Below are 12,165 nucleotides of genomic sequence, written 5' to 3'. Positions count from 1 at the left end.
GGGAGCAGGAACTGATGTATGTGGGAGAGGTGGGAATGCACATTAATAAAAGTAAAAGCCAGATTGTAAAAAGAAAAAGAATTTTGGAGGGCTTGGGATTTATTTGCTGGCTTTATTCTAGCCAGAAAACTGACTGTGTCACCAAAGGTTTGATTTGAGTGCCTCGTTTGGGGGTTTGTATTAGTGGCACTGTGGGTGCTACTTCATTCTTTTGGGGATTTTTACTGGCTGAATGAAGATAACAAAAAGGAATCATCGGGCTTCCCTGGTGGCGCAGTGGTTGAGAATCTGCCTGCCAAGGCAGGGGACACGGGTTCGAGCCCTGGTCTGGGAAGATCCCACATGCTGCAGAGCAACTGGGCCCGTGAGCCACAACTACTGAGCCTGCGCGTCTGGAGCCTGTGCTCCGCAACAAGAGAGGCCGCGATAGTGAGAGGCCCGCGCACCGCGATGAAGAGTGGCCCCCGCTCGCCGCAACTAGAGGAAGCCCAAGCACAGAAACGAAGACCCAACACAGCCCAAAAAATAAATAAATAAATAAATAAAGGAGTTCCTAAAAAAAAAAAAAAAAAAAAGGAATCATCTACAAATTCGTTTTTAGGATAAAGTGCTTCTTTTATGTATACTGTTATTATGCTTCCCAAATCTCAGCTGGCCGAATAGTCTTCAGGGTACACTCTGAGGCACAGTATGCTATTTTTGCATTCCTATAATGTAGTTAAGTTATGGCAATTTTTAATCAATGATAAAAAGCTGACCACTTCAGTTTTGGAATTAGTGCCACAGAAGGAAGTGCTCTCTGCAAAGGAAACTGAATCCTTGTGCTGACCTCCTGAACACAACAGAAAATAAAGACTGCTCCTAGGTCAAATCCCATGGAGCCATCTGGGTGGCTTTGGGGGTGACAATGGGATATTGGTGGAGACAGGGCAGGCCAAAGGGAAACCCACACCCCCTCTGCAACACCCCAAGACTGGCTCACTGCACCTGATCACCTACACTCTAATCATTCTCTGAGAAGCCTGACATCCTTCAGGCCGTCTTGAAACAGCTGGAGGCTGGCCCCCTGGATATGCATCCTTAGGAGCTCCAGAAGATACTCCTTCACAGTGGCCAGGGTCTGATGGCCTTCAGTTGTCACCAAGAGTCCACATTGATTCATTCACTCCCCACTCAGTGCCCAAGGACAGGAAATCAGTGGACAAACGGGACTCCTTGCTAAGTCACACATATGGACAAGAAGCAGTCCATAAGGGAAGGGCAGAGCAAGCTACAGAATTTGCAAGGCCCAGGGCAAAATAAAATGGGGGGCCCCTTGTTCAAAGAGCAGAGAAAAGGTGCTGTCAATGGTACTAACAAGTATAAAGCCTTTCCATTCGTCTGTGATCTCTCTCTTGACTTATTACGGTGGTTTTGGTTTTATTTTTGGGTTTTTTTGCTATATAATATTATTCTCAGGAGAGAAAAATTAAAATTTTAAGCTATTAGCATAAATTTTACTGTTAATCTTCATATTGTTCAATGCCAGTTTTAAATGCAAATATAAGAGCATTTAATTCCTATGCAGAATTACCAAAATTACTCAACTTGCATTTGTGGTGCATGCATGCACGTATATTTAATTCTTACCAGATCAGTGAAAACACTGCACAAAACTAACTCAACTATTTTTATTTCATTTCCTTATACATGCACAATCTACCTAAACTATCTACTTCCAACTTTTTTTTTTTTTTTTTTAAATAGAGAGGTATCTTTATTTATTTATTTTTGGCTGTGTTGGGTCTTCGTTTCTGTGCGAGGGCTTTCTCTAGTTGCAGCAAGCGGGGGCCACTCTTCATCGCAGTGCGCGGGCCTCTCACTGTCGTGGCCTCTCTTGTTGCGGAGCACAGGCTCCAGACGCGCAGGCTCAGTAGTTGTGGCTCACAGGCCTAGTTGCTCCGCGGCATGTGGGATCCTCCCAGACCAGGGCTCGAACCCATGTTCCCTGCATTAGCAGGCAGATTCTCAACCACTGCGCCACCAGGGAAGCCCTCTACTTTCAACTTACTCATCAGTATGGAAGACTGAAAAGAAAAGGAACTATGGGTTACCCTATCTTTCTCTTTCCTTTATGTCATCGTTTTCAGTGTGAGTGACTAATACAGGGAAGTAGCAATGGTAAGTAAGCATATGATAAAGTTCTTTGGTTGTGCATATTTCTTAGAACACCATTGCCTTTTTTCTGCATACAAAAGAAGTTCTGGTTCAAACAGAAAGTATGGCCACTTAAGGCTATCAGTGTCCTCACTCACACAGTCATAGACATAATACACTTGCATGCTTCATTGACTATCGGACTTCACTGAAAAACCACAAATTCAAAGACAAAATTACTGAGAATTTCAAGACTATGACAACAGAGTATTAAACCAAATATGGGGCCCTTCTGAGCCTGGGACCCTGTGCAACCACAAAGGTCTCATATCCAAGAAGCATCCCTGGGCAAGGGTTATACAACTAGTTCTGGCAATTAGAAAGGAGATCAGGCTTGGCGTGAGAAATTTTCCAGCTCCTTATGCACAAATAGAAATAATCCTGAGTGTGCAGCTGCCCAAGTCAGGAGAAGGACACCAACGGGTGTGTGTGTAAGAAACCTGAGATGCTATGGACTTCAGGTGACTATGATATGCTTTGTAGAAAATATATTTTGGGGACTTCCCTGGTGGTCCAGTGGTTGAGAATCTGCCTTCCAATGCAGGGGACGTGGGTTCCATCCCCAGTCAAGGAACAAGGACAACTAAGCCACAGGACAACTAAGCCACAGGACAACTAAGCCCGCGCACTGCAACTACTGAGCCATTGCACTCTGGAGCCTGTGTGCCGCAACTAGAGAGAAGCCCGCATGCTGCAATGGAAGATCCCACGTGACACAACTAAAACCTGACACAGCCAAAAATAAAATAAAAATTTTAAAAAAAGAAAATATATTTCGTTTGCCTTCATATTTGCATAATTAAGTTTCTTCCTGAGATATATATATATACATATCAGAAATATAATTATATATATCAGAAAAGATATACTGTATATATATATGTGTGTATATGTCTGTTATATATATGTGTCTGTTTATATATATATATGTTTGTGTGTGTGTGTGTGTGTATAAAATGGCACAGATGGGAGTCAGTGACAGTTAACTGAAGAATTGTTTCTGAAGTTCGTCACTGAAAACTTAACTAAGAAAAGTGTGACATTCCAATAAAATAACTCAAGCCCCTATACCATAGGCTTGTATAAAATTACAAATTCCCAGAAACTGAGAGGGAGTCTGCACTGTATCTGATTTATGTGCTTCGTCTGATTTGTCCATTCCTACCTGCCTCCAAAGTCCTTGGCCAGTTACTCAACAGAAAGTTCCAGCTAGCCACCTCATCTCTGAATTCCACCAGTTATCTTAAGCTCTCTTAAGATGAGGACTCGGTTGGGCAAGGCTTCCATTGCACCTCCGTTGGTTGATGGAGCCTCAAGCCCAAGCCAACCAGATGCCTGGAGGTTCTGGATCCTCCCACTACACCTGGACCCAGATTAAGCCCTGTGCTTTGGGGCAACGTTTGCCACTGGGTTTGACTTCCCCGAAGATGCCCAAAGGGGCAATTAACACAACCCAGAGGGTGGGGGAGTTGATGCCCTAAGGGGCAAATTTTGGCCAATGAAAGACAAAAGACAGGAAGGAACCAGCAGATACATTTGTATGGGGTACTTGAAGGACTGTTCCAGGGTACTAAATTTCCAGGAAGTCTATCTAGAAATGAACCACAGGACAAAGCTCCAGGGTGTGTTTTCTTACAGCCAGCTTTGCAACATACTTTGTATTTGCTTTCCCTCTTTCCCTGCCTCATTTCCTTTACTCTTCACCTACAATAAAGCTAAGCTTTGCCTCAGTCTCTATTCCTAGGAAATGAGGGTCGAGGCAGTAATCAATGGCAAAAGCCACCTCTTAACTGTCACCTGGTACAGAAGTCCTCTAGCTGAGTAATCCAGCATAGAAGACAGATATTGGGGAATTCAAAATGAAACAACTAACACTGAATCCTTTTATTTTATATCTTTGAATTATCCCCTCTACATTTCTATGGATGACCTACTATGAACCAGATAGTAGAGATATAGGGGACAAGAGAACTGTAATTCTTGTGAAACTTCACAGTCTAGTGGGGAAGAAAAAAGCAAACCTAACAAAGTAAGTTTTTGTTGTAACTGTTAAAAAGGAATTAATGGTGCTTAGATGGAGATCTTGGTATGGATCCAAGGGAGGGAGGGAGGTGGAATGTCCATCAGTGAAATGGTCAGAGGAGCTCGGTGATGTTTAAGCTGAGACTGAACAGGTAAGAGGAAACCTCTAAGCAAAAACCTGGGGATGGGAAGCACTTTGGAAGAGGATGTGCCAAGTTTCAGAGACGGAAATGAAGTGAGAAGGGTCAAGAAACTGAAAGAAGACCCATACGGCTAAAGGAGAACAAGAGGGGGCCACAGGTCCCAGACAGCACCAGGGAGCTGGCTAAGCAGGGGCTCAGTCGGACCTGCCAGGTCAGCCAAAATAAGGGGTTTGGAGTTTCATCCCATCTCCCTTGAATATGAAAATATAGTCCAATGCCAGGGTTTAAATTATATTTTAAACCCAAATCATCTAAATGAGATACTTAACCTTCAAAGTGTTGACTTTAAGGAGGCCCTGGTTAGCACAACTTGATCAATGAGGGTGGCAGAAAGAAGGCACAATGGGGAAAAATTCTCAACCGTCAGAACTTTGAATTCTGAAACAGAAGTCATGATTCTATTTACTTTACGACAGTTTGAACATGTAAGATGCGCATCATCATTGAAAGGAAAAGATTCCTTCTACCACACCCAATTATCCTGTGGCCTCAGGGCCCCAACATTTGGGTCTCCCTGCCACAGAAACCCTTCATTTCTAGAATAGCAACTCATCTTCATCACCAATGGTCACTAAGTTAACCGAGTGTGACTCGACTAAAGCAGGCCTTCACAAGGTCTTCAAACAACACACGGTTCCAGCTCTAATCCCTTGGGTTAGAGACTAAATCGAGCCCTTTGATTTGGACCCTGTCTTCATGCTTACTTGGAAAGCTGGGTGAGAGGAACAGGGGAGAGATGTCAATCCCTTACTCATACTTAAAACTGACAGCCTCCTTGTCTGTCTGCTCCTTTCGGATAGCATATCTTCTGTAGAAATTCCAGTTGGAAAACTCAGGCACTATCCCTTTGTACAGTACAGCACTCCCTCCTTCAGGAAACCTCCCCCAGATTAACTGGCACTAATACAGCCCTTCACAGCTGTATACAAGATGTTGGGGAGTGCAGCAGAGAGAGAGGAGATTATGGTTGCCTGCACACTGTCATTGCTTAGTAAGAGCAGACTCCTTCCTTCAGAAATGGCATGATAATGAAATGTAATAGCAGAACCTCTTGGCAATCAATGCCATGGTGGAAATAAGTGCACATCTCAGTGACAATAACAAAGATGGAATGTGAAACAACAAAGCCCTCTCTCTCTTGGCCAGAACTCTCGAGAGCAGCTCATTACTTTAACCTTTCCACCTTCACTGGAGCACAATTAGAAACATGCATTTCCACGGGCATTAAATCCACTCGTTTGCTCGCTCTGCCCTCATTAGAACACTCAGTGGGGCCCAATTAGCTGGATGGCCATAAACAGATGTTTGTGACTTGAGAAAACAGAAAGAGAACATTCTTGGAGCCAAAAGAGAATGGAGAAAATCTGGCACACCCCATCTTATTCATTACCTGAAATCTAGAGTTTTCGTTTTGACCTGAGCCTATGGTTTTCGCTTGGATAGGAAGAAACCTATGTCCAGAAACATGGAGTTCTCCTGTTGCAGAAATCAATATCTCATGTGGGTCACAGGGTATTTTTTAACTTTAGTCAATCTTCTAAAATTGACTTTGCAGATGGTCTGCATCCCTGGAAAAGAAGCCAGAAGATTTGGCCACTTTCCTGCTTGACCACAAGGGCTGGAGGTGAGTGGTGTCTGCCCCAGGTAGGGAATACTTGCTCCACATCACCACTATCCCCACCACCCTGCTCACCTCCAGGACCTGGCCCACTTCTCTTGTTCATGTTGTCTGCCTTGTACCCATAGGGGTAGACTCACAGCTCTACAGCTTACCTGTTTGGACAACTTAATCAACTTCTCTGTGCCTCAGTTTTGTTTTGTTTTGTTTTTTTAACATAAAATGGGGTTATAATATTCACCCACTGGATTGCTGTTAGAATTAAATGATTTAAAACACAAACAGTCATCCCTTGTATCCATGGGGGATTGGTTCCAGGACCCCCCAGAGATACTAAAATCTGAGGATGCTCAAGTCACTTATATAAAATGGCACAGTATTTGCATATAACCTACACACAACCTCCTATATTCTTTAAATCATCTCTAGGTTACTTTTTTTTTTTAACATCTTTATTCTAGGTTACTTTTATTACCTAACACAATGTAAATTACTGTGTAAATAGTTTTAAATATTTTATAAATGTTATGCAAATAGTTGCCAGAGCACAACAAATTCAAGTTTTGTTTTTGGCAACTTTCTGGCCCTTTTTTTTACCCCCCAAATACAAAAACAACCTGGGTTGGTTGAATCCATGGACACAGAACCCATGGATATGGAGGACTGACTGGATATTGTTAACAATCGTGTGTGACACATAATAAGTACTCAATAAATTTAGCCATTACCTGGTCATCATCATTTGAGCAGGAATCACGTTTCTCTCCAGCAGAGGCCATTCACCTTCCAGGGCCCGCCTGTCTCAACACCATGCCTTCCCGGTGGTCTTCATAGGCCCATCAGGAAGAGGGGAAGATGAAGACGCCCCTTACTAAAATGCACATAACAGGGGGGGAGTGTTTTCCTTTTCTTAACTTATTCAAATGATTGGTAAAGATCACTCTATGGAACACTTTCTAATTAAGGTCCTCAACCAGGTGTAGCATCATTACTCCTCTCAGGGGCATTTGCAAATGTGTGGGTATTTTTAGGCTGTCACAGTGATGGGGTGTGACAGGCCACTAACAGTGGGCAGGGACCAAAAATGTTAAATGTCCTATTAATGCTTGGGAAAGTCAGACACAGCTAACTAATATCCATTTCAAAATGCCAAGGACAACCCCACTGGAAAACACCAAATGATTTCTTATTATTCCTGTTCAAATAGAGCATGAGCAAAATCTTCCCTGAAGTGTAACAAGTGCATTCTGATAGACTGTGGTTAGTTAACATTTGACCCCAGCCCCAAATATCACTGTCAGAAAGTCGTTCAGTTGAATTTTCAGCTAAGAAGGTGCACCAGTTGTGCCAACGGCAGCATCTATTTAAGATGTTCCTCTATAACTTCACTTGAATAAGCCCACATGGTTCCACAGTTTCTCCTGGGTACTCCAATTCCCCCTTTATGTGGAGATACAACCAAAACCCTAGTATGTACTAGTTCCTATCCTGAGTGCTGGGAAGATACTTTAGTAAATCAAATGGATGAGACTGATGTTCTCATCAGGCTCCCATTCTAGCAAGGGGAGACAAATAATAAATGAGTGAATAAATTACGAAAAATATAATTTCAGAGCTTAAGAAGGGCCATGAGTGCAATGAGTCTTTCTATGCTGGGATGTGGGATAGGGGTCCCGAGATGGGGCAGTCAGGAATAGCTTCCCTGAGAAGGTGTCACTGGAGCCGATTTCTGGATGACAAGAAGTAACTGCCCATGGGAAGATGCATGGTGGTAGAGCACCCTAGGCAGGGATAATAGCTAGAACAAAAGCCCTGAGTCGAGATGAAGCAGGCATGTTTCAGGAAGAAAAAGCATCCAATGTGGCTGAGCAAGGGGGGAAAGAATACAAGATAGAGTTGGAGAGGTAAGTTGGGACCAGAAGGTCATTGCAGACAATAGAGAGATGCTGGATTTTATTCAAGGTGCAGCAGAAAGCAATATGAGAAATGTGTGCAGTGTGAGAAAATGGATTGCAAGGGACCAAATCAGAGGCAGAGATACCAGTTAAAAGGCTGTTGGACAAAATTTTGGATTAATGGCTCCTAAAATCCATTTCAACTCCAAAATTCTACCTTCATCCTATGGTATCATGACAGGCAATGAATACCAGACAGAGCCATAGAAAATGGAGTCTTGGGATAACATGACCAACTAAGGCCCATTTGCTGGCAGGATCTCTTTTCACCAAAGACATCAATATTCCAGAGAGACTACAAGGGCCCTGTAATTTCTAATTGCTTACATTGGACACAAAAGGTAGAGGGTACTGGTTTTTTTTCCATTGTGATAGTTAAGCAATTTGGTTTTTTCCAAGCTCCCCCTTAATGGTAACTTCGAACAAGAAATACATGTTATAAAGTGCACTGTCCCCCTCCTCCAAGAGCAGATGATTCACACTCACCAAGAAACAGCATCTGGCAACCATTACTGTACTTGGTTCACAGCTGCTCCTAGAGGAGTTAAAAGGACTGTGAGGCAGGACACGGAAATCAATTTTAACTCTTATTTTAATTATTGGTTGCTTTCCTTTAATATGTGGTTATGTTTCATAAACATCTTGCATTAGGTAGGCAGCAGATCGTTCCCTGATTAAAGGGCCCAATTTTTTAATTTATGCTTCCATCCAAATGATTGGCTTCCATGCCAAACAGAACTTGCCTTCGTCGGGGTACTTGCCTAAGCTTAGAACTTTCTTCCATGTGGATATTTGGTTTTTCTGGAGAAAGACATTCAAATCCCTCCACCCAGGTGTCATAAGCTCTCATCACATAGCAAAGCAACTTCCCTGGGACAAGGTGCCTCCTGTTGAGGGCAAAATGATCATTGCTGGTTGCTATGCAATTTATGTAAGAAACTCTATGTAAGAAACTCTAAAGAAATTCTTTAATGTTGACATTTCCCTAAGAAACAGATAAGACTAAGAATAAATTTTGGCTTCTGCGCTCATTCAATAATATAATCAGGGTTGACACAGAGCCCTGCAATGAGAGAGAGAAAGAGAGAGAGAGAGCATGCATTAAATAGTGAAACAGAATGAAAACAAGGGAGAAAGCATCTCTCCCACTGTCAGCAGCAGCTCTCCATCCTCACATTCTTTGAGACACCCCCGTTCCCCACTTTCCCAACTTCCCTTGTCGTTATGGGTGACCTAGTTTTGGCCAAAGGGATACAAGAAAGAATCTGCTCTGATGATTTTACTTTCCTGATAAAAGTAGCAGATGCAGCTAGCTTCACCACCTTGCTTGACCTGCCTTCCTGCCTCATGCTTTAAACCCCAAGATGGATGCAGCTATAGCTGCACTGAGAGGATGAGGGAAAGAACTGCCAACATTTTTGGCCCCCACACATCGTCCAATGAAGTTACAACGATCACAAAATGCTCATTACACAGGATACCAGGGATGGGTGTTTCCCTAAAGAAAAACATGCATCTTTCTCAATGTTTTTAATGCAAAAGCACAAAGGTGTTCCATTTTAAGCAGTTGCAGGACTGAATTGTGGAACAAAGACAAGAGCAAATGACCTGGAACAATAATTGTCATCATAGTGGCCCCTTTGATTAGACTGCCCTCAGGGAATCACAGAGATGCCAATCTACAGTCCTGATACTGTGAAGTCACTGAACAAGGATCAACAATTGCCGACCTCCTCACTTGTTATGTAAGAAAGTAAAGTCCTATTTGATTTGAGCCACTTTGGTTAGGTGTTCGTATCTGACACACCTTGGTTCCACACTTGAGTAAGTCCACAATTAGCTATGGGTCCCAGGAAGATCAAGAGCCCCTTCTGGCTCAGGATCCAGCCTGACATCTCCTTAGAATACTCCTCCAGGAAAAGAATCTTATAACTTGTCAGCCAAAGTTTATTGTTTCTTGGCACTAAACACTGATGTTGTCTGTGACAAACCTTGATTAGATATCGCATTGGTCAGGATCCAGGCAGGAAAATAGAGCCCATGTTAAGTAGTCTGTAGGGAGGATTTAATATCAGGACATAGTTACAAAGGCATTGGGAGAGCTGAAAAGCCTGGTTAGAAAACTAGGTCAAGTAACAAAGCCAGAAGCTACAGCCGGCCCCAGGGCTGAACGCACCCAAGAAAGGGAGTGAGGGCTGCCCACAGAAAGCAGCACAGCAGTGAAGCCCTCCCAGAGGGAGTGAGATCCCAAAGGGAAGGTCTGTCAAGAAGGAGCTGGAGCCTTCGAGAAAACACTGCCTCTGAGGTCATCTGGAAGGAAGAGAGAAGGAATAAATGCCCTGACTTGGCCCTTTCTCCTACCTCTCAGCTGCCCTCCAGTGCCTCCCATTGGCTGAACCTGATAGTCTTCAGGAGTCAGCCCCTCAGTCCACATTGGAGGAGGAAGAGCAGAGCGTGGGTTTGAAAGCAAACAGCTGATGACTAGCACTGACTTTCGTGGCTGTTAATAGGGAAGCATGCATAATAATACCTCAATGGCTTTTTTAGCCAGTGACATTTTTGGTCCCCCCGCATTCTCCAATGAAGTTACAATGATCACAAAATGCTCATTACACAGGATACCAGAGATGGGTGTTTCCCTAAAGAAATACATGCATCTTTCTCAATATTTTTGATGCAAAAAGCAAAAGGGAGTTCCATTTTAAGCATTTGCAGGATCGAATTGTGGAACAAAGACAAAGAAGAGCAGATGACCTGGAAGCATAGTTGTCATCACAGTGGCCCCTTTGATTAGACTGAAATCATCAGGAAAGAATTCCCCCCTTGGCCTGTCTCCATGATGCTCTTCTCCGAACACGAGAGAGACCCAAGCCCCATGCTTCCAACCTCAGTGGACAAGAAAGACGGGCAAGAGGAATTTCAACATCATCGACCACAGAAAACTTAGCATGAAGGATTTGTAGAGTTGAAAAAAGACTTACATAAAGTAAGACTTTGTTGATCAGTGTCTTGAAATCCATGAAGCTTTATAGAAATAATACGGATTGATGATAGATAGATAGATAGATAGATAGATAGATAGATAGATAGATAGATAGATAGATATGTACATAGGTAGGTAGATAGATGGATACATAGATAGATAGATAGATAGATAGATAGATAGATAGATAGATAGATAGATAGATAGATAGATAGATAGATAGATGATAGATAGATAGATAGATAGATAGATAGATAGATAGATAGATATGTAGTTAGGTAGATAGACAGATGGATACAAAGATATAGAGATAGATTCTATTCTCTCAATTGATTTTATGATCTTACATTTAACATCTCTAAAAAATGGGCATTTAACCTCAGTTTGAATCTTTACAGTTCCAGAGTGCTCAGGATTTCATGGAGTGGCTTGTGTTGAAGCCTCACGGCTCTGCTGGTTAGGAAGTCAAGAGTCTTCACGTTTTTTTCGACCCTGTGGTGGGGCTCTTGCCCCACTGCCTCCACCTTATGCCTCATCCAAGTAGGTGAAGCCCTCTACCACGCCACCTCAGCTCCACGCTTAAGGCAGTCCTACCTCCTCAACCAAAGCTGCTCTTCCTCACACTTACTTAACATCTGGCATCTGGAACGGGACCTGATTATGTAGTTGTTGAGTGGTCAGTACAGAGTACAGGGTGACTCACTTCTCGTCTGTAGAATCTCAGATTGTATTTACTTTTTATCATACATGGTTCTTTCCCACAGGAACTGAGATAATGCTAGCAAGAACTTAGGAGTGCTTGAAAACAGTCTTCAGCAAGCATAGGCTGGTACTGGTGTCATTTTTATATTATTTTTGTACTATTTATATAGTATTGTGGTCTATTTTCATTATTAACTGCTCACAAGCAAAGTGTCATCATTCAATAGTTGTGTTACTGGCTTTTCAACACAAATACATAATTGTTCATTTTTAAATGTCAGCACATGATTTTGGCCCCTCTTTTAAAGGTTGTCACTGGAATATTTAATTCCTCTTTGCACTGCTGCAACATTCCAGATCTGTGCTTGCCTCAGGTCTGACTAGTCTTCAATGGCTCCCCAGCCAGGGCAGGGACAGAGCCCCCTGGTATTCAGCAAGCCATTCATCTCTTGGTTGCCATTGATCCATTAATCAACCCACTTTGGG

General features: G+C 42.8%; 1 long non-coding RNA gene across 3 annotated transcripts in view; it reads right to left on the bottom strand.

Moving 5' to 3' along the window:
* The window catches only part of LOC118904900, a 220,730-nt gene that overhangs the window by 150,245 nt on the left and 58,320 nt on the right, over positions 1-12,165 (bottom strand). For 2 of the 3 annotated variants that reach the window (XR_005022118.1, XR_005022120.1), the window contains exon 1: positions 8,481-8,529. The exons of the other annotated variant lie outside the window; for it this stretch is intronic. This is a non-coding gene — a long non-coding RNA (uncharacterized LOC118904900). Of the gene's footprint in view, positions 1-8,480; positions 8,530-12,165 lie in introns of those variants that run through there. 3 annotated transcript variants of the gene reach the window in all.

The sequence above is a fragment of the Balaenoptera musculus genome, chromosome 12, assembly GCF_009873245.2.
Source record: "Balaenoptera musculus isolate JJ_BM4_2016_0621 chromosome 12, mBalMus1.pri.v3, whole genome shotgun sequence".
NCBI classification, from domain to species: domain Eukaryota; kingdom Metazoa; phylum Chordata; class Mammalia; order Artiodactyla; family Balaenopteridae; genus Balaenoptera; species Balaenoptera musculus.
This window is presented reverse-complemented; position numbering and strand designations above follow the sequence as displayed.